Source organism: Carcharodon carcharias, chromosome 21, assembly GCF_017639515.1.
Source record: "Carcharodon carcharias isolate sCarCar2 chromosome 21, sCarCar2.pri, whole genome shotgun sequence".
NCBI lineage: Eukaryota > Metazoa > Chordata > Chondrichthyes > Lamniformes > Lamnidae > Carcharodon > Carcharodon carcharias.
This window is the reverse complement of record NC_054487.1, coordinates 56,392,909-56,419,020: the sequence shown is the minus strand read 5'-3', so window position 1 is coordinate 56,419,020 and position 26,112 is coordinate 56,392,909. Positions and strand designations below refer to the sequence as shown.

The 26,112-nt window shown below is 45.8% G+C and overlaps 1 protein-coding gene and 1 non-coding gene across 2 annotated transcripts in view; one reads left to right on the top strand and one right to left on the bottom strand.

The window, feature by feature from the left end:
- met (MET proto-oncogene, receptor tyrosine kinase) overlaps positions 1–2,432 on the bottom strand; it is a 144,803-nt gene extending 142,371 nt beyond the window's left edge. Inside the window, exon 1 of the mRNA XM_041216122.1 lies at positions 2,052–2,432. The gene's annotated coding sequence lies outside the window, so the exon portion shown is untranslated. The remainder of the gene's footprint in view (positions 1–2,051) is intronic.
- A 14,417-nt stretch (positions 2,433–16,849) lies between these two features.
- Positions 16,850–16,984, top strand: LOC121293466. The gene has a single exon (XR_005946543.1). It is a non-coding gene; the product is annotated as a U11 spliceosomal RNA (small nuclear RNA).
- The last annotated feature ends 9,128 nt before the right edge of the window (positions 16,985–26,112 follow it).

The window sequence follows — 26,112 nt, the reverse complement described above, 5'->3', positions numbered from 1 at the left end:
CTATCCTGGAACGGATGGATCCATCTGGCCGCAACTAGGTGTATCTATGCTGCGCTCCATCTGCAGGGTTGCTGAAGATGTCGTGCAGCTTGGCATCCTTTACTGTTTCCATCAGGAATCTGGACATAGTGTCCAGTCTGTTGCCGGATCGTCCAGCTGCATCAATGATGCAGTTGAAGTCACCGCCCAGAATGACCGTCCTGGGAGTCACCAGCAGCAGTGGGAGCTGCTGAAAGACCGCTAGCCGCTTGCCCTTTTGTGCGGGGGCATACACATTAATTAACCAGAGTGGAGCATTCTTGTACATTACATCTGCTATGAAGAGGCACCCATCCACCACCTCCTTAACCTAAGAGATAGTGAAGTTGCCTCCCCATAGCAGAATACCTAGGCTGGAGGAACATCAGTCATTTCCTCCTGACCAGATCGATGGCCCATGGGACCACCATCGTGACCGCTGCCTGTAGGAGCTGAGGTGTGGTATCACACACTCCTGCAGAAACAGCAGGTCAGCTTTGACCTTGGCAAGGTAATCCAAGGTTGCAATAAATCACATAGTCGATTTAATGCTACACACATTTATGGATACAATCTTTATCCCCATTCTTAAAGCATTTTGTCGTTTACCAAACCTGTTGTCTTTGAGAGTTCCAGACCTTTGGTCTGCTCCTGCATACCCATAGTGTTCACAAATTGTCTCACTTTGGATGGGCTGAGGAAACTATCCTGAACCACCCCATTGGAGATGTTCCACTCAGGTGGCATCTGGGGGTTCGTGCAAGGAGCGAGGTTTGAATTGTTCTCTGTTGGAGCTGTCTCTCCAATCCACTCCCCATCTGGGGCATTGCTGCTCCAAAGGCTTGTTTTGGTGGCCAATTGTAGTACCATTACTATCACCATGGGTGAGAACAGCAAATTCAGCAAAGATCAAGGATTAAACCAGTACCCTTCTGGTGCATATGACTGGCTAATGTCCAAGACATGGCTGATCCAACCACGAGTTGAACCAACCAACAACCTGAATAATAAACAACCAGGTGTGGTGCTGTCATTGTGCAAAGGACCACAATACTTGAAGCAGGTTGCAGCATTGCAGCAGAAGAGAGATTGACAGAGAATCTGTTATTTCCCCCATTGAAGACAACTTTGTTTTTGGTTAATGAACTTTGCAGAAATCCATTCCTGCACTTAGGAGAGTTTCAATATCAAACCATTGCAAGGTTCACAAAAGTAGAGTTTTGCTTGATAATGAGTGCACATTTCCTTCCTACAATGACACACTCCACTCACCTCAGTCTAGGAATGCAATCACAGTTTGCAAGAGCCAAGGCTTAGAGGCTACTGCTGAAATTTGATCAGATGAACCATACACATATGGTATGGGTAACTGCTGAAACTCTGAGTGCAGTAAGACCGATAATTAATCCCTCAGTGCTGTGTATTACTGTGGTCTTGATAATTGTTCTGCTTCTGTGTGTGTGTGAAATGCAGGGGAAATGTCAGTTCCACTCACACATGGGGCTGATAAGTGTTACACAATACTAGCCAGCACTAATTTAATTTAAAAGATTAATTAAAACCATTTATCATAAATATATCAAATAAAATAATTTGTGTCTCTCGGCCGATGTACCCACTTTCAATCCCATATAAACAAGGAATAAAGCCATCCTCTTTAAATCAGAGAAATTTGTGAGTCCATTTGACCTGCACCAGTTTCCACTGTACAAAGTCTTTTTTTAACACTTTCCCTATAGTCTCCACTGAATACATGCAGGAAGATGAATCATCTGGATCATTGTGTGCACATGATCTCATTCCACCACAACTGATTCTTCAGTTGTAACAGTTGGTGCATAATAAGATATAATCTGCAACTCGTTTTAAAACTTAGAAGAAAAAAATAAAAAAACGCAAAAGTGTTGGAGCATATAATTAATCCAAACTAAACCCATTGGCAAGGAATGATTTCAATGTAAAATGCTTACAAATTCCAAACTGGTGGATGCTCATCAAAGCACATCGGCGTTAAATTAAAACGGAACAGATACCTGAATGTGTCCTGAAGTCAAAGCCTGGATCAACTTCCAAATGTCCTTTTCAGACCCGCAGGCAACGCTTCACGCATTCATTCCAGTGCAGATTCCACATTCCTCGCCCCTCCACCGGATTTTAGTAAAAAATCCCTCCGAGCAAACGCTTTCTCCCCGTTAGATCTTGCAGTCTTCCCGCTCTGTTCCTTTCCACGGTGACCGGTGCTAAAGCTGACAGTCTTTTTTAATTTAATCCTCACTGCGCCAATGCTGGTGAGCAAATCGCTGCCGGCCCCTGCTCAACAGGTGACCCTCCTCCTCTCACCACCAGGGATGACAAAACACAATCTTTAGAGTCCTTTGTGAATCAAAAATGAAAATGCCAGGCTGCGAGTTTCAGGGTGAGTAACCTGATAATCCTGACGCAGCCGCTGATAAACTCGGGGCGGTTTTGCTCCGCCTCCAGGAAGTGTTAATATAACAAGGTGTACGGGTCTGCGCCCTGTCATTCTCAGATCAGACATGCAGCCTACTTTATCTGAAAAGGTCTGTAGAGGTGCAGTATTTTTTTTTGTCCTGGTTCATGCTCCAACACCTCTGTGACACAGGACTCTGTGCTCAAAGGGCTGTTCCCAGGGATGTACATGGAGACAAACATCAACAGCAGCTGGAGAATCCTCATCTTGGTGAAAGAGACTCTTTGGTCTGCCTGAAACTTGTTGGTCTTCCAGTGCAAAGAGTTGTCCCTGACCAAGTTGTTGCAGATTGGCACATTCCAAAGTCCAGGACTATGTGCTTAGGGATACACTAAAGCTTGTGGCAGCCACAGAAGAGGCACATAGGGGAAAGGTCTAAGACCTTTCAGCCAGGTACACCAAGGGGCTGGGAATTATATAGAACCCCTCAAGCTGTATGACTGACATTGAATGTATATAGTCAATATTACATGTACCACAATTGTACTGAAGCAGCTCAGAGTTCAACATGATCTGTGTAGATAATTTGAAAATCATTGCACTTTCTGTAATGACCATTTTGAAATGCTTTGTAATGTTCTTCTGGATAATTTATGAATAAAGTATATGTTTGCAGAAAAAAACTGATCAATTGTGTGCTGCACATCCAATCCTCATTGAACCAGATCTGCAGGTTGCATCCTAACGTTACTGCCAGACCAGATTTCACAGGATCAGATCTATAGTATATAAACTCACCTCACAGGATCAGATATGTTGTATGCAACCTAATCTTACCCAATCAGACCTGTGATATACAACCTGACTTTCCTGGATCAGATCACAACACACGGCCTGATCCATCATATTGAGAGTATACAGCCTGATCTGACTGGATCAGATCCAGGGTATACAGCCTGATCTGACTGGTTCAGATCCAGGGTATACAGCCTGATCTGACTGGATCAGGTCCATGGTATAAAGCTTGATCTGACCAGATCAGATCCAGGGTATACAGCCTGATCGACTGGATCAGATCCAGGGTATACAACCTGATCTGACTGGTTCAGGTCCAGGGTATACAGCCTAATCTGACTGGACCTGATTTTTCAATGTAAGTTCTGTTAGATATGTCTTAGAACTGGCATCCAAAGGCATATTTCTCTCTGCAACTGTGGACCTGGTAGAAACATTGTTGGCTTAGCTCTAGCACCAGAACCTTACAGCATTATGCATTAATCTGGCAGTTTGCAGGCATCCAGGTTGCTGCACACAGCTTGGAGGATGCAGATAGTGAATTTGAGGGAGTTAGCACTGACTGAGTCACAATGCATGAATAAAGAGAAAGAGATGGTGGTGCCAGAATAAGTGTAGGAACCTTCTGTTCAGAAACTAAAGTGATCCCCTGTACTTGGTGAAATCTTGTAGTTGGGTAGAATTTGGTAGTTGTGCCATGCTGCTATTTAATGGGAAAATAGATGAAAGTACAGATCATGTGAATAAATTGTAAGTTACTCATTTGATACACTTGTGGATAGCAAATTGTCTGATATAGCAAACGTGCTGTATGGCAGTCTGGAAAAAGATGAAGGTAGAACAATTGAGACAGATGATGATTTTCAGCACCATCTACAGTACCATAAACATCTCCTTTGCAAAACATAGCAGAATTTTGTATCTGCTTCCCTGCTGTGCTGGAGCCTGCAAATACTGTTCCCCCTCATCACTTTCAACTAGGTATGTTTGAGATTGCAGATATAGTTGGTGACAAAATGGTGAGCACAGGCTATCTGGCTGTGCTGCTATTTGATCTCCCTGACACGCCTTTTGATCTTCTTTGTACTCACATGAAATCCTGTGTTGATACTAATATCCATATCTTACAAATAAATGACTGTTTATTGCTGAGAAAAGACACATGTTGTCAGAGCTTTTTGTCTTGCACTCATCAGGAAAATTCGCAAGAATACCAAATGCAAGGGGAACAGCAATTTATACTTCATGAGAAGAGACCGCTGATTGATTGGCAAGTGGACTCTGATTGGTAGAGACGTTGCCATGGGGAATGCAACAGTCAACTGATGACTGACAGTTAACTGCCAAGCTTTTTTAAAATTCAAACCAGGTAGGTTGACTCTGATTGGTCAAGGTATTGCCCTGAAGAATGAATCAGAGAATGGTTGTTGCCAATTTTATTTAGTTGAAACAGGTGTAACATGTTAAATGCCAAAACAAAAACAGAATTACCTGGAAAAACTCAGCAGGTCTGGCAGCATCGGCGGAGAAGAAAAGAGTTGACGTTTCGAGTTCTCATGACCCTTCGACAGAACTGCATCTCCGCCGATGCTGCCAGACCTGCTGAGTTTTTCCAGGTAATTCTGTTTTTGTTTTGGATTTCCAGCATCCGCAGTTTTTTTGTTTTTATCTCTATGTTAAATGCCAACTTGTCTTCTGGAGTTCTCTTTTGGTTGGTGATAATCTGGCAGGTTTGCAAATGGTTGTAGGGCAGGAACTTGGTGTGGGAAGTTTGCAGAAGCACAGGAAATCAAGAGCTTCATCCTAATAACATAATTTCTATGCCTTTTCAACACATTAATGAGGCTTTGGCATACCTGCCTGTTTAAACAATAGCTGTGAGAAATTAGGCTTGCAGATTTATCCAGTGGACAAACCAAGCAGGTAACAATTTTGCACTTCCAAAGGAACCATTTCTGGTGAGTGGGATTTTTACCCTTATAAGTCATGTCACCTTTTGGTAATTAATTTTATTATTCTGGCCCAGGCATTTTGTTGTGGGTCACTTTATCATTTCAATATTTCTGACAGTTAAAATGTATGCAAATAAAGAACCATTAAGACATGAAAAATCTTGATGACATTGTATTAGGAACAAATATCCCTAATGGGCTTCCACTACCCACCCTGAAAAACAGCACAATAATAGCAGTAATATATTCCGATTAATAGTTCTGCTATCTCAAAGAAGCCACATAATCAGTCAAGGCACCAGTGGCGTATGCTAATAGCTAGCATTCATGAAACAAAGTCATGTTTCAAGCAGAATAGTTACAGTTAGTTTGCATTTATCAGCTAATGGCTATGCTGAACATCCCAGTATGTTCTGTAATGAATACGGTAATTGGATTGATTACGATGCTTGGTCATTTAGTCTACCCACATTCTTCTATGCCAACATAAAATATGGTGAATCTCATTGTGACTATATTTGTACACAATATTGTGAGCAGCCATTGGAAAGAACCATTAGTGACTGCGATAAACATGAAGTCCCATTGCAATATATGCTATGTAGTGATTCTCCTTCTTGTCTATCTGTTATTAAAAGATAATTCAGTCTTGCCTAATTTACCAGCTACACCACTGGTAGTTGGCACATCAAAGTTTAATTGCATATTAGGACATTTCAACTATGCAAACCATGCAGAACCTTAAACAATAAAAGCAATAATATGAACTATAACTGAACCATCCCTGTGGTCCCAATTGTTATATCAGTCTCTATACATGTTCTAGCTACATAACACTGATGTCTGAAGGATTTACAAACAGTTTTTCCCACTCTTCTTTCCCCCAAATAAACATTTTCCATCCCAGACTACTTATATTAAGTATTTTGAAGTAGCATCCTATCTTTGCCAGTGGATATGCCAATGAGTACCTGCTAAGCAGAGTTCTGGGGATCGATTTTTCACCGGAGAAAATCCCGCTATATAAACAAAGAGTGCTAGCTACCAGACATTGGAACAGCAGGAACAACAGGAATAACGTTTTGATGTATCTGAGCTGAATTGTTATAAAAAGAAGAGCATATCAGAGTTCTTGGCTACAGTCGGAAGAAGGGTCAGGGCTGGTCAACTTGGCTCAGGACCTACAATCAACATCAGGTGAACCACTGTGTTGGGGATTGCAAGTGGATTCAGCCAAATCATAGTGACATTGGTCTGAGAGTTTTAGTCAGGGCTAGGGGTGGAAGCGTGGCATTTTTGCCAGTAATTTGTAAATGTTTTTTTTCCAGCCATATTGTAGTGATATTAGCCTGAGGATTTTGGAAGGTTTCAGGACAAGATGCAGTGCTTTGCCTGCATTTTGTAAGTTTCCGCACCGAGTTGCGGTGACTTCGGATTAGGTTAGCCGGGAATTAGGGTGTCAATTTCAGCCAGTCGCAGGAGGTTTTGTACTGAGGATGGGTTGTTTTAATTTTGGGGTTTTTTCTGTGATATTTTAACTAATCATAGAAGGATTAGGGGTATTAATGGATTCAGTAAAACATTGAAATTTTGATTGAGCCAAACTGTGTCTGTGTAATTTTTATAAATCCTAAAGTCCAATAACCATTTAAGAGGGAACCCCAACGCTTTCCATAGTGTAGCTAAAAGTGCAAGCAAAGTCCAAGCCTCTTTTGACCTGGGATTTTCCCTCTCTTCAGTTACCTTCCCTGAACATCCCTTGGTGTCAGTAGCCTCCTCTTGGGCAGCATGGCCGGATCTTCATTTTCACCTGTCGACCAAAATGGATGAACAGCTGATTGGTGTCAAAGTCTCCAGGGGAATATTAACTCCACTGGAAAAAGGAGAAAGTAAGCGGGCAATTAAATTTAGGCAGGTCACTCACTGAAGTCCCACATGGATCCTACAATCTCCAATTTTAGCCTTCTGAGTAGACAGCAAGGACACCCAACTGAAGCCAGATGAAGTAGATATTTAAAATTCATTTCTTTTTATTTTCCTTTTTGTGACTAGGATGAGTAGCAGTGTTTCTTCACAACACACAAGAAAAGTTCAAGCCTCACTGCCCTGGTTGCTCGTTCACTATGGTGAGACCTTTCCGAGGTTCAGCCAACCTCCCTTTAGTGACAGCTGGTAACCTCCTCCTGATCGAAATTTCCCTTCTGCCCATGAGCCAGCTGTTGTTTCCCATCGATTTTGGGAAGGCAGCTTACTGGTGGCATGCAGCTAAGGTCTGTGAGTTAAAGTGTCCGGGCTTCATAATGCCAAGGTTGTGGGGCAGGGAGGAATGGGGGCACCAACCTCGCTCCTAGTTTCCCTCGATTTCCACTCTAGGCTAAAATTGAGGCTTTCCGTGTAACAGGATTGCTGTTACACCGGCCAACTTCCCTCCAAGGGTTAACATTGGATCTAATGTTTTCCAATATGGTAATTAGGTACCCACAGTCCTTGCAAATCTTCGGTATACCACTTCCATCCAACCTATTTTCATTGGAGCAGAGAATATTTTACTGTTGAGTTGAAAGCTATTGGGTACTTGAGGAAAGCGATTTACAAAGGGAATTTAAGATATGATTTGTGCTGCTTTGCCATTGGTTTGTATGAACAAAGGAACTGTCAAACAGTGACATCACATTTTAAGCAATCCTTAAAATCAAGTGGCAAGATGATGTGTGTGTTGGGGCACTGGGACACGAACACAGAAAACTGGGCTGGCCACAGTTTGATTTCCCTCACTGTAATGCTAAGCTGAGCCATACTGCTAGGTGGAAGATCCATTGTTTGCTGCTGTTATATATTTAGTAGAAATGAGAGAGTGTCATCGACAAAGACTTGGGACCAGAGTGCCTATATCAGTGCTCCAAATGTCACATTAGCGTAATATTTATAGCATTCTATTGGAATAATTTTCAACTTTGCCACCTGGGTGATATGTTGGTGGAGTGGATCGCTGGCTCATTATAGAAACTGTTCAATTTTCATCCCGTTGAAATCAGAAGTATTCTATGTCAGGCTGCGTATCCAATCAGCTGTGCTCCCACACAGGCAGTGAGTCGAAAATTCCTCACTCTTGTACCACTGTCTCTCAACAGTGTAAAATACAAAACTGCAGTCTGTTTTCATTTGAGAATTGTTTTAAGATACCTAAAGAGATAGAAACACATCAAAGAATTGGCAATGCACAAACCTCTTTAAAAATAGAAAAGACAAGTTATTGTTTTGTGTAGAATTGCTTCATCAGAATCTTCTTAATACCAAACAGTTTTCTCAATTATATTTCACCAAAGATAATTCCACGCAAACTTCTGGTGAACCTCTTAACATTCATCACCCAAGGTCAGAATATGCACTGCACAGCATCCAACCAGCTCTGACCTAAAATAGCAATCTGAGTTCCATTTCTTCATTTTTGTATTCATTCACATGATGTGGGCATTGTTGGCTAGGCCAGCATTTGTTGCACATCCCTAAAGAGAAGGTGGTGGTGAACCCCTGCCTTGAACTGCAGCAGTCCATGTGATGTAGGTACACCCACAGTTCCCTTAGGAAGTGAGTTCCAGGATTTTGACCCAGCGAAAGTAAGGTAACGGTGATGTAGTTCCAAGTCAGGACACTGTGTGACTTGGAAGGAAACTTGCAGATGGTAATTCATGTGCTTCCCTTGCCCTCCTATGTGCTAAGGTCACAGGTTTGGAAGATGCTGTTGAAGGAGCCTTGGTGAATTGCTGCAGTGCATCTTGTAGATGGTACACACTGCAGCCACATTGCACTGGAGGAGTTAGTGAATGTTTAAGGTGGTGAATGGGGTGCCAATCTAGTGGGCTGCTTTGCCTGGATGGTGTTGAGCTTCTTGTGTGTCATTATAGAGCTGCACTCACCCAGGCAAGTGGAGAGTATTCCATCACTCTCCTGACTTGGGCTGTGGATGTGTGGCTGGTGGACAGGCTATGCCAGGGCAGAATCATCCCAGATTTGCACTAAGTGCGATAGTGGATGGGGAAATGCACATTTTACCTGCCGACCACAATGGCAGCTTTTGCACCATATCATTCTCTTCCTGATGCGTCCCACTTCATTAATGATGCATCCCTGCTGGGTCGCTGGTGGGTGGCTTGTTATTTGCCCACCCCGCCTCCCCTCAAGTCTTCAGTAAACCAGGCGCCAAATTTAAAGGATGCCCCTGCACAGAGCTAGCACTCCTCAAGAGTTAGGAAGTTGCTTGGAACTAATGGCTGCCAAAGGGAGGAAACATGCTGCTCCCAGATTTAGCGATGCCTCCAGTGAGCACCTACTGGACGCAACTGAGGCCAGCCGCAAAGTTCACTGCCCCGACTCTGGGCGAAGACCAGCAAGCAAGGCCACTAATCCAGCATGGGAAGCAGTGGCAGCGGCGATCAGCACCAAAGCCCTGCAAAAGAGGACAGCCATCCAGTGCAGGAAGAATATGAATGGTCTCCTCCATTCCGCCAGGATAAGTCACCCTTCTCATCAGACTCACCCGCGTCATCATAAACCCATCACACATCCACAGGGATCTCACACCTCAAGGGACAACACCAGTAACTCTCATGCACACCTTCACATCTCCATCAGGTTCATATCCTCTCGAACTCGCATCCTCAACCTGTCCACGGCTCCGCTCACAACACAAACACTCCACGTAGTGCCATGTGTCCTGCTCACACTCTCTTCATCTGTTTTCATGCAGGAGAAGCTGGCTCACAACAGCAGGGAGAGGTCCCAGACCAAGGGGTGGGGGGAAAGGTGGAATGCCCACAAGAGGCCCCTCGCCCACTTTGGGGAGCGTGCCATCGTGCTGACTGGTGACGGTGAGGTCAGCGGCAAACACCCTCCTGAGGATCCTGCACCACGTCATCCCTCTCTCAACGCAACTGTGTGTGCTCTCTCTCCTGCTTTTGACTCTGCTGCCATACACTAATTATCTCTGCTTTGATTCACAGGGAGCTCTGCCAAGTGACCAATGTCCTCAACCAGTCAGTCCTTCAGCTCCATCCAAGTCCTCATTTCCAGCCAAGGGGACACCACCTCCATTGAAGAGCTGGAAATAAGCAGCCTGGAAGCCCCATCATAGCACTTACCCACATCCTCCACTAGCGCAGAGACACACAACTTGGTGGGACCTAGATCTAGAGCAGGCTCGGGTTCACAATCATGTGGTCGCTGCACGGACACCTGTCTGCAGCAGCAGGAGGCAGGTTCAGCCGAGCTCCTTGGCACCTCGGAAGACTGCTGGGGAACAGGCATCTGTGAGGTCTGAGTCAGATGATAAGCCTCTGGATTCAGCCTTCCAACTCATCATGGAGAGCCAGCAGAAGGCGTGGGAGCATCACGCAGAGCTGTTGGAAGCCCTCAATAGAGTGACATGCGAGTTGGAGGAGTGCATCCGCCTGCTCTCTGATGAAGTGGTGCCCACATTTGTGCCCATTGAGGTCTCCATGGGGAGGTTGGCGGACACCATGGAGACCTGGGTCCAGCAGAACGCAGAGATGTGTGCAGACCTGCGCTCCATTGCGGTAGCCATGGGTGAGTTCATCAATGGAAATACATTAGGATAACGGAGCTCCTCAACATCCCTCCAGGTGCTCCTTCCCCTCAACGAGTCAGGGCGAGGCCCTCGGGCACCCGAAGGTTGGACGAGGAGCATTTGGACACCCCAGGATCATCCACTCAGGAATCTCAGAGGTTGTCCTCTCTCTTTGAGTCCCCTTTACCTGTGACCACCTCAACCTCGTCCACTGTCACTGCAGAGGGAGCAGCTGGCCCACAGGAGGACAGCCAAAGCGAGCTGGGGCCCTCAAGGCCTCGGCTTTCCAGAGGACCCACGCCGGAGTCATCAGAGGCAACAGGCCAACCATTGCACAGGCTGTCGCTGCCTCTTTTGGGGATGTCAGGGAAGCCATAGGACTAGAAAGGTTAAGAAATTCTGATCACATGTGGTTGCATGAGTGAACATATTTTGTCACTTTATGATCCGAAAATATATTCACTTTCAGTGAATAATGTGCAATGTTCTCTTTCAGCTTTATTTACAGGCTTTGTGAGCCCTCCCCCTGCATCCCACACCACTAGCAGTTCAACTGTACACAGCTGGACCACAAGTGATTCTTGATAGAGAAGTATGATTTTGTCATGGCCTTTTGGAGCCTTGCGCAAGCACTCTCCCACGCATGCGGAGCCTTCCTCCATCACGCTCATCTCAATGTCCTGAGCAGTTTCAATGCTGGCTGCTGGGGTTTGCTTTCAGTTGTCCATCTGAGCTGACCTGCATCTCCAACCACCCACTGATCACACTCCATACAGAACCTGTCCCTGCCCAACACGAGGTTCTATTCAGTTTCTATTTCAGAAACATGGTTGTAATAAGGTTTCTTCTCAGCTTCCCTGTCTTTTCCCCTCCCTCAGTCACCTATTTTCTTTCACTCATCACTGTTGGTCCCCTTGCATCACCTTCGATCTCCCCACTGTCACCCACTAACCAGAACCCTTTTCTTTCTATGATGTCCGGGTGAATGTGCCTCACCTTCCTGAGAATCCCACCCCCCATCCACATTTACTTCCCTGACCTCCTGCTCCCCACCCCTAGGGTCCATGTCTGCCTCCAAGTCCCAACCAGCCATCCTTGCCATCCCTTCTACTGCTACCGTTGTACCCACACCCTTCCAACCTACTGGCTCCCTCTGTCATCTCTCATACTCACCATTCCCGCCTAATGTGTACACCCTCAGTTCACTTCCCGGGAGGCAGTCATTGACTCCACAGGCTCCTCCCTTTCACATTCACCTTTTCAACCCCACCCCCTCCTTACTCCCTCCTCCACCCAAACTTCTTCCTCCCCCTGGACTCCTCCGCACCTCTGAACTCCTTCCTCCCCCTGAAGTCCTGCCCCCTTCCAAACTCCTTCCCCGTCCAAGCACCTTCCCTTACACCTTCCTTCCCACATTATACCTATCTCCCCAGTTGCCGCATTCTCCCCGGTTACACCCTATACCCCCTATACGCCCTCCTTTCCCACAACTTCATCACTGCCCCCCACCCCCAGTACATCTTCCTCTCTCAGTCACATCTAGAACTTCCTCTCCCACTGTGCCCCCTATACACCTTCCTCTGCCGCTCACAGCTGGACCTTCTTCTCTCCCCACCTGGATGCTCATCTGTAGCAGCCCATGGCCAAGACCATGATGCCCCAAAGCAGACCCCAGATATCATCAGAGAGCCCCCACCTACTGTGAACTGCTTTACGGTGGCGCCATGTCCATGTGAATCTACCCAGCATGCAATGCATGTGTTCCTCCAGGCCCCAGAAGCTGTAGGGCTATCTTCTGCTCCTTGGATGTCCACGATCTGAACAAAGCCCTAATGGTAAGTCCCAACTTCTGCATGTCACACTTGTCAAGACATGTTCTGGGCCGATGTGTTTTCCCGCTGCCGTGGACGGTAAATTTGACATCGAGGGGATGATTCCGGTGAGCAGGCAGGATGATGAGATGCAAACACATTGAAATTATATTCCTGATGCCTGGTGGCGGGAAAGACAGCCCGCCATTGACTGGTGCAGATGGCAATCGCAAACTGGTTTCACGACGGCATGAAGCTGATTTTTGGCCTTCTCACCATATTTCCTGCTCACGCCCAGCATGGCCCCCGATGGCAACGGGGACAGAAAGTTCCATTTTGAGGCTGTTACCACCCTGTTAACGCTAGGCGGGAGCAATGAAATGCAAGGCTTTGTTTGTTGCCAACACCGTGCACGCGTACTTCTAGTGTTTTCCTCTAGGTGGGGTTTCAGAGCATGGGGAAAGGGTTATGGTCAGGAAACCAGGAAGCATGGATTTCTTTGACCATCTTTGTGTCCATGCGAGGTATCCCATCTGATCTTCCCCACTCCCTTTACCCACTGTTCTATTTTTCTTTAATTTGTTGCTCCCCATTCCTAACCCTGTTCTAACCCTGCTGAGAAGGCTATCCTTGTTTTATGCTGAAAAGGCTGAACTGCCTGATGACATTGCTAACCGGCTCCCATCTCCTCCCAGACCACGACTCCACTGTCAATCTCAAATTACTATTCCCCTGACCCTGGATCCCTGTTACATTGTCCTGCCCACCCACAGGCTTGATGTCATTCGATTCCTGCACATTTGTGCGACCAGTGTTCATGCGCAGTCGGGTATTGGTGCCCATCTTGCTTTGGCAGGAGACACAATGGAAAATTAAATCGACTGAATTTAATCAGAGAGAAGTAGTGGAGTGAAAGGTTTAGCCAATAATTTAATTCGATTATTTCCTTACCAACAATTTCCGTTACACTGGAGATTTGGAACCATACAAAACCTATCATGTTAAAGTAATTCTGAGTTTAAAGAGGACTGTCTGGGGGCAATTTTCATCTGCCTACCATCCTGTTCACACTGATAAACAGGAAGATTTAGGGAGGAAAGAAATTATAGAAAAGCTGCCGGAGACCCATCTGACACAATTTTCAAACAGGCCTCGAAATGTGAGGCCAGTGTTCTCAGTCGAAACAGAGAGGAGCCTTGTTACAATGGCTCTGCCAAACCCCACCCCAACACGCTAAAGAGTCATACGTGCAAATTTCCTATAATTATGCTGGTTCAAAATGGGTGTAAAATTAAACCAAAAATAATAAGATGCAGCAGGAAAAATAGTCATTTTTCTGGAGTTTATTGTTATTCATTGGGCCTTTTTAAAATAGTACTCACTTGGATTTCTGTTCACTTAACTATATTGCAGGACATCAGTATAAGTTGAATTAAAAATTGATTGCATGTTCCTATGGTATGATTTCCTATGGTATGAATTTAGCCCCAATTATTTATTTTCATTTGTTTACTCTGATTTTTACATTACAGTGTATGCTGAGATTGAGGGAAATTGGAAGCCAATGGGAAAGAAAAGTGGTGTGATTGAGCTTCCGATTCACCATCAACCCATTCTATGCTACAGGTGTTAGCCAATTTCACCCAATAGATTTAACATTCCCCTTCAAATATAGGAGGTAACAGTTGTGTCTTCTGCATTCAAATTCACACTAGAAATAAGCAAAGTGCCTGATCGGAACTTTATGTGAGAGTCACTGGAGCCCTTGCCTTTCCCTCTATCTCTGTGTGTGTCTCTCTCTCTGATCACTTCAGAAGACTGGATGAAGATCGACAAATATCACACTGAGCAGTTTCTGGTTACAGAGCTGCATATGAAGAGAAAAACAAAGAATCATGGAGTTCCCCCTCCCCATCCCTCACAGACTTGACTGAAACCCTTATTTTCCAGAACAAAAGGGAATGATCGCAATGTTTTCCCACATGCACAAACAGAGCTGTCACTTACATTAGCGCTCAAAGACACCCTACTGATCACTCAATCTGTTCCTATTGAACTGAGATGTCAAACTGACAATTAGGCAGGTTAAAAAGACCAGTATCTAAACAGATAATGTTGGGAAATGCTTAGTGGGTTAGACTGATATTAATATCTTTGCAACTAATAAGTTAATAGCAGGTTAGAACTACCTTTTGTTCTATTGCAGAAAGCTACAGATGCAAAATGTTGGTTTCTGTACTGATTTGAACAAGTCACATTGGGTCATTTTTTAACAGTGTATTTAGACTCTACTGAGTGAACTCAGAGCAGACTACTCATGCATTTGCTTTGATTTTGGTGGGGGTATTCACGCTGGCGCCTCCAAAACCCGAGAGGCTTGTTAATGTGATGATGTTATGATGTCATGCTGCATGTGCACGAAAACACTTGGGGTAATTTTGCAGCAATGAAAACCGTTTTCCACATTATTTTCTATAGCAAGGACATGTGATCAGGGAACTGTATGAGGTAATTAAAAAGTTTTCTCTGTCTAGCTTTGTCCTCTGAGATTGAAACCTAGAATATTTTACTTACACTGTGATCTGAGAACTGCATTTCAGCTCCAGATCCATCAGGCGCTGAGGTCTGAATGTAATGTGTGATTTAAGCACATGGACTGCACGAAGATTAAAAAGACAAGGTTCCTTTATACCATTGGCATTAAAACTGTATAAACTTTCAAGGGAAAGCATAACTCCAAGAAACAAAGTATTTACAGAGAATATTCACCGCTGATGCTTCAGATCTCTGCCCTATTCATGGTCTTCACTCCTCAATGCAGTGACTCACAAGGCTTGCTCTGCTGCCCAGCTCCTGGCTGCAGTTGTGCTTCCCTTTCTCTCCATGAGGCTTCTCGGATTCAGGAGTGCAGCTAGCCAGACTGATGAGGTCTCCAAATCCCCTTCTTGGCTTATTAGCCACCTTTGCCTCATGGCACCTGGTTCCAGCCCCTCAGCTTGTCAATGACCCTGCACCCTGCAGGGAGGGGCCCACAGGGGCTGACCAGTTCCACCACGTGTTAATCTCCCCCACCATCACCAGCTGTTGCCAGAAGTGCTACTACCTGAAGATACAGTTGGTCTGTCATTCACCTGATCAACACAACAACTTTGGCAATGCTAACCCCGTACATACCAATCTTCAACCAGAAGTGCTGAGTTGGTGATCCATCTCAGCCTCCTCCGGAGATCCCCAGCATGCCAGATGCCAGTCTTCAACCAATTCGATTGACTCCATGTGCTATCAAGAAATGGCTGAAAGCACTGGATACTGAAAAGGCTATGGGCCCTGACAATATTCCGGCAATAGTACTGATGACTTGTGCTCCAGAACTTGCCACGCCTCTAGCCAAGCTGTTCCGGTACAGCTACAACACTGGCATCCACCCGGCAATGTGGAAAATTGGCCAGGTATGTCCTGTACACAAAAAACACAATAAATCTGACAAATTAGGGCCCCATCAGTCTACTCTCGATTATCAGTAAGTGATGCTTAGCAGTAACCTGCTCACAGGCATGCAGTTTAGGTTCTGCCAGGCCCCTCAGCTCCTGACCTCATTACAATCTTGGTTCAAATATGGACAAAAGAGCTGAACTCTAGAAGTGAGGTGAGTGTGACTGCCCTTGATATCAAGGCAGCATTTGACTAGGTGTGTCATCAAGGAACCTTAGCAAACTGAAGTCAATGGGAATCGGGGGGATACTCTTCGCTGGTTGAAGTCATACCTAGCACAAAGGAAGATGAGTGTGGTCGTTGGAGGTCAATCATCTCATTTCCAGGACATCACTGCAGGAATTTCTCAGGGTAGTGTCCTAGGCCCAACCATCTTCAGCTGCTTCATTCCTTCCATCATAAGGTCAGAAGTGGGGATGTTCGCTGATGATTGCGCAATGTTCAGCACCATTCGAGACTCCTCAAATACTGAAGCAGTCCATGTCCAAATGCAGCAAGGCCTGGACAATATCCAGGCTTGGGCTGACAATGGCAAGTATCATTTGCGCCACACAAATGCCAGGCAATGACCATCCCCAACAAGAGAGAATCTAATCATTCCCCCCTTGACATTCAATGGCATTACTATCACTGAATCCCCCACTATCAACATCCTGGGGGTTACCATTGACCAGAAACTCAACTGGACTAGCCATATAAATACTGTGGCTACAAGAGCAGGTCAGAAGCAAGGAATCCTGTGGTGAGTAACTCACCTCCTGACTCCCCAAAGCCTGTTTGCTGTGAATAGCATATGGACGAGGTGCCTGTGTTTTATCCATGCAGAATTGATACCAAGAGATGTCGGAAGCACAATTTTTGTTTCTTGGAGTTGCTGGTGATTGTTTGTCTCGGCACTCCGAAAAAATAAATCTGCAAGGCACATGTCAGGAGTGTGATGGAATACTCCTCTTTTAGTTGGATGAGTGCAGCTCCAACAACACTCAAGAAGCTTAACACCGTCCAGGACAAAGCAGCCCCCTTGATTGTCACCCCTTCCACAAAACCCCTTCTCTCCACCACTGACGCATTGTGGCAGCAGTGTGTACCATCCCCAAGATACACTGCAGAAATTCCCCAAGCCTCCTTCAACAGCACCTTCCAAATCCACGACCACTACCATTTAGAAGGACAAGGGCAGCAGATAGATGGGAACACCACCACCTGGAAGTTCACCTCCAAGCCACTCACCATCTTGACTTGGAAATATATCGCCATTCCTTCACTGTCACTGGGTCAAAATCCTGGAACACCCTCCCTAACAGCACTGTGTGTGTACCTACACCACATGGACTGCAGTGGTTCAAGAAGGCAGCTCACCACCACCTTCTCAAGGGCAATTAGTGATGGGCAATAAATGCTGGCCCAGCCAGCGACACCCACATCCCGTAAATTAATTTAAAAAACTTCAAGAAAGTGTTAAACCAATATCATAATATATCATAGACAAAAATGCTTTCCTTTTTTCACAGTAAACATGAATACTTTATTGCTGGTAGTAACCTGGCTAGTGATGTGATTCTGCAAACCTTTTGATTTTTTTCTTTGTCTTGTGCAGACAAAAGAGAATCAATATTAGGACTATTGTTCCGAAAATGACTGGCCAGCTGGCTTCTTCTCTCTAATAGAAAAGCTGTTGATAAATGTTGCCAGGTATCTTGATGACGCTCACAATCAACAGGACTAAGGAGATCAGCAGCCAGAAGGCCCAAATGGCTCAAATCGTGCTGACATGGTGGTGGGGTGGGGATGGCTGTTGGTGTGTGTGGGAGGGAGGGGGCAGAAGGTATTTAAGAACATAAGAAATAGGAACAGGAGTAGACCATTTGGCCTACTTGAGACTGCCCCGCTATTCAATGGGATCATGGCTGATCTTCGTGTGATTCAATTTCCACATTCCCATCTACCCCCTTTGATTCCCTTGCCTAACAAGAATCTATCTACCTCTGACTTGAAAATATTCAGTGACCTCGCCTCCACCACCTTCTGAGGCAGAGAATTCCAATGTCGCACAACCCTCTGAGAGAAAAAATTTCTCCTCAAATTTGTCCTAAAAGGGTGACCCCTAATTTTAAAACAGTGCCCCCTAGTTCTGGACTCACCTACAAGAGGAAACATCCTTTCGATGTCTGCCTTGTCAAGGCCGTTCAGGATCTTGTATACTTCAATCAAATCACCCCTCACTCTTCTAAACTCCAGTGGAAATAAGCCCAGTCTGTCCAACCTTTCCTCATAAGACAGCCTGGTCATTCCAGGTATCAATCTAGTAAACCTCCTTTGAACCGCCTCCAATGCATTTACATCCTTCCTTAAATAAGGAGACCAAAACAGCACACAGTATTTGAGGTGCGGTCTCACCAAGGCTCTGTACAACTGAAGCATAACATCCTTACTTTTATGTTCATTGCCCCTCATATTAAAGGATAGCATTCCATTAGCCTTCATATTTACTTGCTTTACCTGCATACTAACTTTTGTGACTCATGTACTAGAACACCTAGATCCCTCTGCACCTCAGAATTATGCAGCCGTTCTCCATTTAAGTAATACTCTGATTTTTTGTTCTTCCTGCCAATGTGAACAACTTCACATTTTCCCACCTTAAACTCCATTTGCCAGATCTTTGCCCACTCACTCAACCTATCTGTATCCACCTACAACTTCCTCATGTCCTCTTCACAACATACTTTCCCACTTATCTTTGTGTCATCTGAAATTTACTCCCTCATCTAAGTCATTCAAGTAAATCGTAAAAAGTTGAAGTCCCATTACAAACACCTGTGGGATGCCACTCGTCACTTCTTGCTAATCAGAAAAAGACCCATTTTTGCTTTCTGCCAGCCAGCTAATTTTCTATCCATGCTACTATGTTACCCACTACACCATGTGCTTTTATTTTCTGTAATAATCTTTGATGTGGCACCTTATCAAATGCCTTCTGGGAATCCAAGTATAGTATGCCTACAGGATCCCCTTTATCCACTGCACATGTTACTCCTTCAAAAAACTCCAATAAATTGGTTCAACATGATTTTCCATTCACAAAGCCATGCTGACTCTTCCCAATTGCCTTGAGCTCTTCTAAGTGCCCAGCTATAACATCCTTAATGATCGATTCCAATAACTTCTCCATGACAGTTGTGAAGCTAACTGGCCTATAGTTTCCTGTTTTCTGCCTCCCTCCCTTCTTGAATATAGGGGTTATATTTGCTACTTTCCAATCTGATGGAATCTTTCCCGAATCTAGTGAATCTAGCGAAATTAAAAATAATTTTCAGCCTATCTATGACCAATAGGAGTCAGGATAAAAGCCATTGTTTCATGTATCTATGAATGCTGACAAGCTGAAATGCTTTGCAAGTTGAGTAAATGAAATTTGAGGCATGAGGCTGGAACTACCCCCTCTATTTCATTAAAACATTAATGTTAGGCCGATGCTTACTGCAGACTCCTCAGAGAGTTTAGTTTTTCAAAAAATAATTAAATGCACCCCTCGCTGCTGGCCAAGGATAGAGGGGGTGTGGGGGTTGGGAGGTGAGCATGTTTTTCAACAGGCTATGCCAGTTCACATGGGAAACTTTGTCAGACAACTTTTGAGCATTAAAATAAATTCCTTCGACTACATCCATTAGCTACATTACTATCTTAAAGAATTATAATCTTTTCACAATGGATGTTTGGCTGACTGGCTTTAATTGCCAGGTTTGTGTCTCACTCAACATTTGGTATTCTCCAATCCCCAGCTACTTCAACAGCATTTATGGACCTCCGAAAAATATCAACCAAAACATCATTATTCCTTCAGGATCTTCGGATTTATCCCACCTGAACCGTGAATTTTGTGAGTATTTTGAGTGGGACTTTTCAAAAACCCAGTGATTTTGGAAAATGGACATTATGTTGCCTGTGATTTTCTACCTATGAAAGTGATTGGACAGCAAATCATGAGCAAAGCACTCACAATTTTTCAATAAGTCATCCACTATATACAGGTCTGCCAGTGACATGCAGCATCAGAAAGGTCCAGCCCTCCGTAGTATGATTTTTACTAGCCTGAATTTTTCCCGGGTCAGGAGAGCTCAGCGGGAGTGGGCAGGTGTTGTCGGGAACCCGACCACTGCCCGTGATTGGGTGTGCACCGCCATTTTACACGGGCAGGCTAATTAAGGCCCACCCAATGTAATGCGCGTGTCCGAGATCATCGGGAAGCAGCGGGTGAGGGTGTGAGCTCAATGTCCACTGGGTCCAATGGCGACCAGGCAGCCTAATCCAAAATGGCGCAGACAGCCGCGCTGAGGCTGCCATTGACTTTGCAGATCAGTGTGGATGCAGGATGTTTTTAGAGAACAGGGCAGGTCGGCAGGGCGGTTGGCCTCAAGATTTTCAGATGACTGCCTCGCTGCCCTCCTGGAGGAGGTGGCAGGATGCCGGGATATCCTTGTCCCAAGGGACGGGAGGAGGAGGCCCCTCCATCTAACCAAAAATGCCTGGGAGGAGGTGACATCATGAGTCAGCTCCCATGATGTGGTGAGGCGCACATGGGTGCAGTGCCGCAAATGGTTTAATGACCTCCTGTGATTGGCGAGGGTGAGTACCATGTTGGCATGGGTCACTTAGCATAGCAGTTAGGTGCGTCCCCACCCCTGGACGTCAGAATTCTTAGAGTGTGAGTGGCAAATGTCAATAAGGCAGCATCTGGGCAAGGGGGTGAGCCCTGGCTGCTTGGAATCAGTGTTTTTTGGCTCCAGGGTCATGAATCAGCTGAGTCCTGAAGGTGTTCTGTTTGAGTCATACAGACTCGAAATGTTAACTGTATTCCTCTCCGCAGATGCTGTCAGACCTGCTGAGTTTTTCCAGGTATTTTTATTTTTGTTTTGGATTTCCAGCATCCACAGTTTTTTGCTTTTACCCTGAAGGTTTTCCTCAGGTGAGGTTGGCAAGGCTGCAATGGCAATGCAGGTACAGGGCGGACTAATCAATGCTCCTCTCTCCTTTCAGGAGAAGACAGCACACAATAATGCAAAGAGGCTGCGGACTGGCAGAGGGCAGCCCTACCTTCTAACCTTGACCACATACGAGCAGGATGCACTGGAGTGGAGAGGCACCATGCACCTAGAACAACCAGCCGTGGTGAGGTTGGGGTGCCACAGGGAGGCAAGAGTGCCATGCACTGAGGTCACAATGTCTGTCATTGCAACCATTCCATTGTTGTCTGTATAGTGATTTGAGCCTCCAACATGGAACCCCATTGATAATGGAAAGATGAAGGCGTCCTTATCCGGGTGACAGGCTTGCACATTAACAGTGTAACTATTTCAACTAATTACTTGTCCTTGTTCTTCCTTTCAGGCTCATCGGAACACCCTCAGTCTCAGGAGCTTGAAGGACCACCGCTCACACCTGAGGACACGTAGGATCTGAATGCACCAGTGTCACACCCTCTCAGCCAGGCATGGAGGAGTCCATGCGGAGCATGAGCAATGGCCCTCATGGCTGAGCACACTGCCTCCTCCAGGAAGAGAGTGGCGATTCTCATGGAATCTCAGGGACACAATCAGGCCTTTCTGGGGATGCACTCGGACCTGCAAGCCCTCACACTGGCAATGACCTCAGGCGGTCTTTGTCAGTGTGGGAGATGGATTGGGCACCCAGCATTGCAGCTAGGTGCCTGTCCATCAATGGTGAGCAGGGACGTCCAAAGCGACCTGACGTTGGCACACGAGCTGCCTGTTGTCTCTGCGGGCACCTTTTAGTGCAGTTTGGAAGAGGGCAGCAGCTCCTCCGCCCCTCTGCCAGTCACCACATGGCATCCGATGAGGCTGTGGCGACTGGGGAGATGCCAGCCATGGCACTGGCCATTCCATCCCAGTCGGGGCCAGCACAGGCTCCATGGACCAGAGGACACCCACCAAGGTCACCAAGGCCAATAGGACAGCAGAGTGAGCAGGCTGTTTCCAATGCCAGTGCCAGTGAAGGGGGAGCACCAAGACATAGCACTCGGAAACGTAAATGTAAATCACCTTAGGCACAATACGGGCTTATCACTGATGTTCTTTTTTTGCCCCACTTTTAAGTTCTTTTTAAGTAGGTGTGATGTTGTACACCTTTACATTTAATTTGATTTATGTATGCCAGGTTCCTAAGCAGTAAATTTGTTTGTTCTCAACAAGCCTCTGGGTGCTTAGTTCTGCAGGTGTAGAGTAACCCATGATGTTATGGGGGACTTGTTTGTCATTCAGCTTTATTGAAATGGCACATAATGCATGTTGTTCACCAAGCAAATGTTCCTGTCAGGTATCGAGTATGGAGCCTGCAGCCCTGGCATGTGGTAGTGGTTCATCTTTGGTAGGGTAGCTGAAGGAGCATTGGATCAAAACCTCCCGGGTGTCCGTGACTCCCTGGATGTTGCCCAGGTCAGCGTCTATCTCCTCAGCATTCTCCTGAGCGTACTCGCCCTCGGACTCACTACTAGATTCATCCTCTGCTGCCAGGGAAGCTGTGTCAACATCTCTCCTTCCACTGCATCCCCCCTTTCCAGCGCCAGATTCTGGAGAACACAGCATGCAACCACTATAAGTGACACACCATCTGGGGGGGTATTGGAGTGCGCCTGAACGGTCCAGGCATCGGAAGTGTATCTTGAGAAGACTGATGGTTCTTTCTACTACCACCCTTGTGGAGACGTGGCTCTTATTGTACCTCTGTTCAGCTTCTGTTTTTGGATGGTGGAGAGCCATCATGAGACACCTTTTGAGGGGATAGCCCATGTCACCCAGCAGCCATTCATCCAGCCAGGCTGGAGCACTGAAGAGCCTCGGCACCTGGGAGTGTCTGAGGATATAAGCATCATGGGGGCTGCCTGGGTACCTTGCACAGACTTGCAGAACCAGCATCCTGTTGTCACACACTATCTGCACGTTCATGGAGTGGAAGCTCTTCCTGTTGACAAAGGCACTGGGCTCACCCGCTGGCGCCTTGATGGCCACATGTGTACAGTCTATTGCACCCTGGACATGGGGGAAGCCAGCAATCACAACAAAGCCTCTGGCTCGCTCTGTCTGACTGGCCTCATCTGTGCAGCAGTGAATGAAACGCCTGAACAGAGCACCTGTCACCAGCTTGACACAACTGTGCACAGTTGATTGGAACACTCCACAAAGATCACCCACCAACCCCTGGAAAGAGCTGGAGGCATAGAATTTGAGGGCAGCTGTGACCTTCAGTGCCACTGGCACGGGCTATCCACCCACACAGTTTGCAGCGATCTCAGGGCCAATCATCCGACAGATGAAGGTCAGTGTTTCTCTGGAGAGACAGAGCCTCCTTCTGCACTGTACCTCAGGCATATTGGGGTAGCTGTATCGCCACCTGTAAACCCTGGCAACAGGATAGTGGCGTCTTCTGCAGTCCCTTCCGCTTTGCACTTCCTGTTGGCCCTGGTCCCATTGTGTCTGTACTTCTCCTCCCAAAGGTGGCTCCCTTGAGGCTGAATAGGGACATCCGGCCTCCTCCTCCTTCTGGCCCTCCCTCTTCAGAGGAGGTGCCTCCAGTGGAGAACACAACCTCACTCCCAGGGTAAGGGAAGGCTGTCTGATACCTGGAAGGCCCAAGTGGTATGGCTCCCCCGGAGTCCTGAACTGAAGCTTGTTCTTTCTGTCAAAGCAGCTGTGAAGCGAAATGAAGTTGTCCTGTTCACACAAGCAAGTAACAATCTAACTTTCTAACAACTCGCATTAACGAGCCCATTGAGGTTTTTGAAAATGTGGCCTACCCGCCTGCCTGTTGCGCCCATGCTCTGAAAATCGTATGGGCTGCCAAAAATTGTTCTCAATTGCTGCCTCAAGGACTTTAACTGGCCTGTTAATTAATGGCGGGAGAGCCCCAGTACTCATAGCGTGCCCGGCCTTCCGAAATATCGTGATGGTGCGCGGTGATGTTGGGATGCATGCCGGACATCATTTTACGCGCCGGCGTGTTCGGCCTGCCCCTGCACACCAACAGTAAAATCCTGGCCACTAACTTTAATTTGTGCTATAACAGTGGACAGCTGGTGTTGTGCTAAAAAATTGAAAGCCTACAGGTCTCAGGAAGGAGGAAAGACTAAGGGAGCTCCACAATATTGAAACAGGGAGTTTGAGACAAAATGACAGAAAGACCACCCTACAAGCTTTCCCTTTTATCTTAGCTGGAGAGCAAAAGAAGTTGGTAGAGCCGCTCCATTGCAAGATATCTAAAGAACCTGTCTTAGGAAAAGGAAAGAAAAATTTGTAATTCCACACTGAAGAACATGGAAGAATTTTCGACTCAGTAATTCAACCACTGCACCAGTGAGTCACAAACCACAAAGCAGCCTACTCGAAGCTTTGTCTTCCGAGCTGTCCGAGATTCTTCCCCTGTTTTTCCTTTCGGCATGTGGATTGGATTAAAAAAAACTGTGACTTTTATTGAGTTTGAGGAAGTAATCATGAGCTGGCAAACACACCAGGATGAATGTGTAGGGAGCATGTGAGATCAAGTCATAGTCACAAAATGTGATACACAATGGTATTTTCAGTGGCTCCAAGTTGTTAATTACTTGGGTTTAATGAATAACAGCTGGAATTTGTTGTGAAGGCATTTGCATTAAAATGCCAGAAAGATTCCAAAATTTCAATGGCTGATTACCTTTCAGTGGCAGGCTTCAGATTAACAGTCCATGTCTCAGCATTAATAGTCCAGTAATGCAGTTCAGTCAGGCTCCAATACTAGATTTACAATAGAATGTTAGCATTGGTGTAAACTAATGCTGGTGTTGTAAATACACCCTATGGTGACTTGTATCAGAAAAATTTGACTCAATAGCATTAACTTCTTTAGGATTAGTTTAAAAAAAGTGCAGCCTCACACCGTTTTGGTTTACCACATGGACTGTAATTCCAGTGTAGTGTCAAACCATATGTAAAATGTGGCCATGTGGTTCCTTACACCAACTTACGGAGCTACTGAAAATTAATTTAATTTTAACCTGTTTGCTGTCACTCACATTGTAAACCAGTTTAAAATCAAATTACTGGGAGGGGCACTCTGCACACATGAAAGTATATAGGACGGAATTTTCCCATCCTGCCTACGGTGGGTTTCGTGGTGGGTGGGAGCGGAGAATCCAGCGGCAGACAAAAAGTTGGAAATCTGCCGGCATAAAAACCGCTTGCTATTCTTCCAATGGAGAATTTACCCCACTGACTAGTGGCGTGAATGCCATTTACATTCATGGCTTCTCATGAATGCTCATTAAAACAGCTGCTCGCTGGAATCTTGTCATGCCTTTCAATCTTATGTCATGCCAGCAGGAAATTTTGTCTTGCCTCAAACCTGTTTGAAAAGGGTTGGCTTGCACAGGTCAGATTGCTGGTAACTTCGAGGTATGTGCAACATACATTGCCTACCTGCCATATCGCTGCGCTGGTCTTGTCGTGCTGAATGCCACTCTGTTGAGGCTGTAGGGTTGGTCTGCTCCTGCTCTTTGCCTACGTTGTCGCAAAGAACACCATTATGCTGTGATACTGATGCAGACTTCCACTTTCAGAAGCTAGCATATCAACCGGGGGTAGGCTGTAAGACGAGGGTGGGGTTGATGAACACAAGGTGGGCAATAGGGAAGGAAGGCTGTTAGATGGAAGTGACGGGGAAGGCCAAACATGAGGAAGCCTTTTTGGGGTTGCCCTCTAACTTCTTGTTGCAGCAGGAGTGAACATGATTCTGCTTAGAAAGAAAGGAGGAAGACTTCCTTCCGATGAAAGCCACTGAAAGCTAATGGCTTCGTGAGCACTGTTAAAGGGCTACTCAGAACTTGGTGGCTTCATATCATAATTGCTGCATCTCAAGAGTAGGAATTTAGAATTTGTGAATGCAGGCAACAGTGAAACAGGAACATCTGTATATGGCATCCCATCAATGAATTATTATCAAATGTTCACCAGATTTGACACTCCTAACAAGCCAAAGAACATC